General features: G+C 41.1%; 1 long non-coding RNA gene across 1 annotated transcript; it reads right to left on the bottom strand.

Moving 5' to 3' along the window:
* Window positions 1-5,827: 5,827 nt before the first annotated feature.
* Window positions 5,828-7,054, bottom strand: LOC107183690. Its single transcript, XR_001514486.1, has 2 exons — window positions 6,842-7,054; window positions 5,828-6,155 (listed from the first exon to the last, which is right to left on the bottom strand). It is a non-coding gene; the product is annotated as an uncharacterized LOC107183690 (long non-coding RNA).
* Window positions 7,055-7,060: the final 6 nt, after the last annotated feature.

Below are 7,060 nucleotides of genomic sequence, written 5' to 3'. Positions count from 1 at the left end.
TTTATTGATTTCAGAGATAGATAAACATCAATGATGAGAATCATTAAATAGCTGTCTCCTGCATGCCCCACACTAAGGATCAAGCCCTCAATTTGGGCATGTGCCCTGACTGGGAATCGAACTGTAACCTCCTGGTTCATAGGTTGATGCTCAACCACTGAGCCATGCCAGCTGGGCCAAAATTCACCATTTTTAAAGTGTACCATTCAGTGTTTTTTAGGATATTCTTAAGGTTGTATAATCATCACCATTATCTAATTTCAGAACATTTTCATCATATTAAAAAAAACCCTCCTGCCCACTAGCAGTCATATCCCATTTTTCCCTTTTCCCAGACCCTGACAACCACTAATGCACTTTCTGTCTAGGAATTTGTCCATTCTAGACCTTTCATATAAGCGGAATCATAGAGTATGATGTGGCTTTTTGCTGACTGGCTTCTTTCACTTAGCGTGTTCATCCATGTTGTACCATGGTCAGTACTTTCCTTTTCATTGCCAGACAATATTCCAGTGTATGGATAGGCCACACTTGGTTTTTTCATTCATTAGTTGATATTTTTGGATCTCTTCCTTTTTTTTTTTGACTACTAAGAATGCTGCTATGAACATTTTTGATTGGACATATGTTTTTTGTTTAGATATACATTTTTAATCCTTTTAAAATAGAATTCTCGCTGAAACCGGTTTGGCTCGGTGGATAGAGCGTCGGCCTGCGGGCTGAAAGGTCCCGGGTTCGGTTCCGGTCAAGGGCATGTACCTGGGTTGCGGGCACATCCCCGGTAGGAGGTGTGCAGGAGGCAGCTGGTCGATGTTTCTCTCTCATCGATGTTTCCAACTCTCTATCTCTCTCCCTTCCTCTCTGTAAAAAAATCAATAAAATATATTTAAAAAAATAAAATAGAATTCTCTTGGAGTACAACCTGGGAATAGACTTGCTGGGCCATATACTGTTTATTAAGGAACTGAAATTCTTGCTTCACATAATATTCTGAGAGCCAGCCACATTATGGTTATCCATTGATCAGTTGACATTAGGATTGTTTTCACTTTAACTGTATGAATAACTCAGTATGAACATTTGTGTCCGAGTTTTTGCAGACATGTTTTCATTTCTCTAAGAGTGTAACTGTGGGCTATGTGACAGCTGTTGGAACTTTTGAGAAACTGCCAATCTGTTTTCCAAAGTGGCTGCTCCACTTTACAGTCTCATCATCAATATATTAAGAGTTCCAACTTCTCCATATCTTTGTTATCATCTTTGAAAATTAATAGAAACCTCATAGGGCAATTAAGGCAACTAAATAGGTTTATAAATGTAAAGCCCATATGTGGCCTCTAATGTTTTATGGGATTCAGTTAGGTTATGTTTTTTAAAAATAAATGTATCAAAAACTTTACCATTAGGGATGCCACTAAAAAGGGGGAAGGGGCGTGTGGAAGCCACTGATGGAAATACTAGGAGCAAAAATTCTCAAGGTTTGGGACCTTTTATCGAATGTAATGTCTTTCAAGCCATTAGAGGGTGGTAAAATCAATTCAATGGGTTGGAAAATTTACTAGCATTGGAAAAAATAGAATAGAAAACATCAGAGTACATCACAAGCAGTAAGTGCTTTTTCGTGAATATGGTTTTACTGCTAGAGGCCTGAACCAGGTCACAGTGTTAAAATGTATCTTTTATATATATGTATATATGTATATACATATACATATATATATGTATTATTGATTTCAGAGAGAGAGGAAGAGAGAAACAATGATGAGAGAGAATCATTCATCAGCTGCCTCCTACGTGCCCCCCTGCGGATTGAACCCACAACCCGGGCATGTGACCTTGACCGGAATTGAACCAGGACCCTTCAGTCTGCAGGCCGATGCTCTATCCACTGAGCAAAACCAGCTAGGGCAAAATGTATTTTTTTTTCTTTTAAATATACTTTTATTGATTTAAGAGAGGAAGGGAGAGGGAGAGAGAGATAGAAACATCAATGATGAGAGAGAATCATTGATTGGCTGCCTCCTGCATGCCTCCTACTGGGATCTAGCCCACAACCCTGGCACGTGCCCTTGACCAGAATTGAACCCGGGACCCTTCAGTCCGAAGGCTGATGCTCTATCCACCGAGCCAAACCAGCTAGGGCGCAAGAATGTATTTTTTAATGTGGGTCACAGTCAAAGAAGCTCCTGAAGTCCAACTACCACTTGCTGTTTGAATCCAATCCACATCTGTATCTGTAGGACTGTCAGTTTCTGATTTAAGACATTCCAGCTATCATTTTGGATATTTTGCTGAGCTTTTCTTCAAAATAATGAAAAACAGAACATAAAAAATGCTTTGTCTCAATCTGTTGTTTTAAATCTTTTTGGAAAATGAAGCATGCTGAAAGTATTCTCTTGTATGTGTTGCAGCATTAGAAACATCATTACTCAGAGGTTCATCACTGGCTTTGAAGGTAGTCACTCATAAGTGAACTACCATTATCATTAATAATATGTGTGAGTATCAACACACCAACTGAGTAGGGCAGTTCTTAGGTCTGTAAATACTACTAAAAATATTAACTTATAATCATAGTGGCAGAAGCCTTAGTGTGTATGACCCTATTTTACAACCAAATTAGCAATGATCTTAAAAACAAAGTACAAAACTTAAAAAAGGGGGGTTAACCTTCGAAAATGAAAAATTGCAATTCATACTTTGAAAAGTCAAATTATGTCAATCATGGCTGCTGACTGTTTAAACACAACCTAAAAGAAAATTAGGGTAGTGACACCAGGTTGAGAAATGTCTACATACGCAGAATGAAATCTCAAATCAGGCCGTTAACATAGCATGCATGCCATGATCTTTCCAATACCCTGATGTACAGCTGGCTCTCCATATCTTTGAGTTTATCATCTGTAGATTCAACCAATCACAGATTGTAATATTAAAAAGTTAGGTTGTGCCTGATGTGTACTATATAGTTAGGGCTACAATGGCTGGGTCTGTACTGAACGTGTCACTTCTTCCTTGTCATTATTCCCTAAATAACACAGTATAACAACTCTGCATAGTATTTACATTGTCTTAGGTATCATAAGTAATCTACAGATGATTTAAAGTATGCATGGATATGCATAGGTTATGTGCAAATATGCCCTTTTATATTAGGGATTTGAGCATTGCAGACTTTGGTGTCCATGGAGGTGGGGGAAGGTATCCGGGAACCAACTCCCCCAAGGATACAGAGAAGACTATCATATAAACTCGTCATTACAATGATTTGTTAAATATTTCTTATTGATTTCAGAGGAAGGGAGAGATAGAAACATCAATGATGAGAATCCAGTTAACACGGGCATGTGCCCTGACCGGAATTGAACTGTGATGTCCTGGTTCATAGGTCCATAGGTCGTCGCTCAACCACTGAGCCATGCCAGCTGGGCTACAGTGATTTTTTTAATGGTCCCTGTATGAGATTTTTGAGGGCATTAATTTCCCACAGTAACTTAGCTACTTGGCTTTCAATATTTGCTGAATTTATTATATTCAAATAGATTAATTACTATGTGCCAAGCTCTATGAAGTTCTAGGAACTTAAAAATGAAGTTCCTAATCTTACCGGTTTCAAACTTAGAGGGGAAACAAACATTTACAGTGGTGTGATATGGAGCAGCACTACACTGTCTAGCAGATAAAAGCTGGCGAATGTCCAAGATGTGTTTTAAGAGATGACTTTGAAAGGTGAGCAAGAGGGGAAGAAGATTACTGGGTGAGGAAACTCATATAAGGCACATGCAAAGGGAAAAAGTGCGGGAAGATACAGGGGGTGGGCAAAAGTAGGTCTACAGTTGTTTGTATGGAAAATAATACAATAAAATAATACAAGAATAAACTCTTGTTTTGCATAGTCATAACTGTAAACCTACTTTTGCGCATCCCTGCAGAGATGGGTTGGTACCTAAGATTCTTACGCTATGTTAAGTAGTTTATATTTTATCTAATATACAAAACAAGACCAGTGAAGGTTATAAGCAGGGAGGACATGATCAGATTAGTTTTGAATGGAATAAGAAAGAGACTAGTTGGGAAGTAGGTTGAGCTATAAATTGAAGGCCTTAAAAAGGTGTAGGGCACTGAACAAATGTTTGAGTATACACTACTATACACAGGTATTGGGAAAATAGTTCCTCTATTAAAAAAGGACTTACATTTCAGCAGGTTAGATAGACACTTATATAAGAATTTAAGAGAACTATGGATGTGTTAGGAAAGGATTCCCTGAGAAAGTGACACTAAAGTTGAGACCTGAAGGAAAAAATAAGATTTTAAAGATTGAGACTAATTTGAACTACTTATTCCTATATACTCCTCTGAAAGAGAACCAACTGCCCACACTGTAAATCTAACAAAGAACCTAAATGTTTATTAAAAAATTAATGTGATGAGGACAAGATTAAGTCTTTCTTATCTATTCTCCCATAGTATCTTATCTAGAATAAGTGTAATATGCTAATTAGACCAGATGTCTTTCTGGATGAAGCCAGGGCTGCGAGGGAAGCCCAGGTCCCGGGTGCCAGAGGTAAGCCAGTGCCTGTAGCTGGGGGAAGGAAGGCCTACTCTTGCGCAAATTTTGTGCATCAGGTCTCTAGACTATATAATAAAAGCCTAAACGACCATTATGGCAGAATGACAAGAATGACTGGTCACTATGATGCGCACTAACCACCAGGGGGCAGACGCTCAACACAGGAGCTGCCCCCTGGTGGTCAGAGAGCTCCCACAGGGGGAGCGCTGCTCAGTCAGAAGCCTGGCTCATGACTGGCGACCTCAGTGGTGGCGGCGGGAGCCTCTCTTGCCTCCGTGGCAGCACTAAGGAGCAGCGAGCAGGCAGGCAGTAAGGAGCAAGGGGGCTGGGACTGCAAGAGCATAGGCTGGGCTGAGGGACGCCTCCCCCCCCCCCCCCCCCCGTGCACAAATTTTGTGCACTGAGCCTCTAGTATTTGTATAATTTACACTGTGTTGACAATTCGGAAGAGGACCAAATGAAACAAAGGCCAGATTAAAAAATATCTATATATTTTTTTTATTGATTTCAGAGAGGAAGGGAGAGGGAGATAGAAACATCAATGATGAGACAGAATCATTGATTGGCTGCCTCCTGCACACCCCCTACTGGGGATGGAACCATGACCTCCTGGTTCATAGGTTGATGCTCAACTACTGAGCCACAATAGCCAGGCAAAAGGTCAGATTTAAGAGCCAAGAAAGAGATACTACCAAAGAAAAGGGGGAGATCAAAAGATTAAATAATTAAAAATGGCAAATACCTTAGAATGTTCAAAGGCTCAGAATTGAACATTTAACACAATACTTTGGAGGTCCCTCTTAACATGTAATTTCAGTGAGAAAAGCACAGTAAGTGAAAAAGAGACTTCCTGTAAAGAAGCTTGGTTGAGAAGTAATGCTGCATGAGGGCTTTTTTGTTTGTTCTTGTTTTTATTTATTAAGGAAGGAAGAGAGAAGAGGTTTTTCAAAATCCTTGTTTGAAGGAAAGTGCCACTTGTTGAAACATTACTCTGGACACGTGGTTTTGTAACTCGTGTTGGTACTTCCTCTAGATTCCTGCATATATACAAAAGAATGTTAATACATTTTCACTTACCACTAGGAAAGAACATGAGATGCATAAACACGCTTAACATTTATGCTTTGGAGAAGGTGTCAATCTGTAAGGTATGAACCAATCACTTCTGCTCATTTCTTCCAGCCTATGACTAAGAGAGATTGAGGAATACATTATTTCTAATTTTTCCCCAAAGAAAGAAGTCAGAGAGACAAGTAACATTTAAAACATTTTATTATTTAACACATTATCACTGGCACATTCCAGTGATGCTTTTACATGCCAAGATTATTTGTAATCATGAATGTCCCTGATAACTAAGAGGATAGTCAAGCACCAATATACTCCTTAGAGGCCTACTGGTGCTGTATTTTGCTTACCAATTTTCAGGTTAAATCCCTTCTCACCACGTTATTTTCTGTGCTGATTACTACACTACCCCTAACAATCAGTTCATGTCTTCCTCCAAGGCATAGCAACCTTTCAGTCTCTTCATTTTCTCTTCTCTGCTGTGTCTTGCTGGGGTGGTGTAATAAAGTTGCAGCTTGAAACAAACAAACAAACAACAAATACCTAAAGTAAAATGACTTCCCAACACAAGATCTCTCTGCAATACATAGGAATGAAAAATTAAAAACAAAGTGGTAAAAGTAATAAATAGTTCTTTTCAAAGGTAACTTTCAGATACCAGGTCAGGGGGATGGAAACTGAAAATGGTCAAGGGGATGGAAACTGAAAATCCCTAGTGCTCACTGGTTGGTTCAATGTGCTTTTTGTGTGTGTTTGTTAAAAATCAGTTTCCACCACGACAAAGGAAGGATTGCACGCTACTTTCTAGTGGTATTTGTTCTGTTTTGGTGCCCTTGAAAAGGGTGGAAAATCATTTTTATGAAATACCAACTCAAAAGCCCTCTGATGACTTAGTGGTAACAACCGCTAAGCTTGACTTGTAACAGACATTCCTGGAGATAAAAGGAATTTAAAACATCACATAATTTTCCCACGTGTAACTTCTCCGACGTTTAATACCCCAGCCTGTGGCTTCAAGTCACTGCCTGTGCCTGCTCTTCTCCACTGGGACTGCCCTTTCGGGTCGAGCTCAGCGCTCACGCCGTAACGGGAGAACTCGGCATTGATCAGGCCGAAGAGGGGCGGCCTGGCGTCGCGCTCACCCCCTCCCAGCCCACCGCGCCTGGACTCTCCTCCCGGTCGGGTGTTTTCTGGCCTCACCTGGGCTGCAAACCCCGTGCCGGCCCCCAAGCGGACACCTGTCAGCCGCCGGCAGTCCCGGCCCTCCCGGATGGGGTGGGGGTGGGGATGGCAGCCCGGCCCCTGCCCCGCCGGCCCACAGGCCCCTCGTCCTCTAACACGCGGGCTGCCCAGGGGGCAGGAGACCCGGGGAGGAGCCCAGACCCCGACCCAGGGATGACCCCGACCCCGCTGTCCCCG

Source organism: Myotis davidii, unplaced genomic scaffold, assembly GCF_000327345.1.
Source record: "Myotis davidii unplaced genomic scaffold, ASM32734v1 scaffold200, whole genome shotgun sequence".
Lineage (NCBI taxonomy): Eukaryota > Metazoa > Chordata > Mammalia > Chiroptera > Vespertilionidae > Myotis > Myotis davidii.
This window is presented reverse-complemented; position numbering and strand designations above follow the sequence as displayed.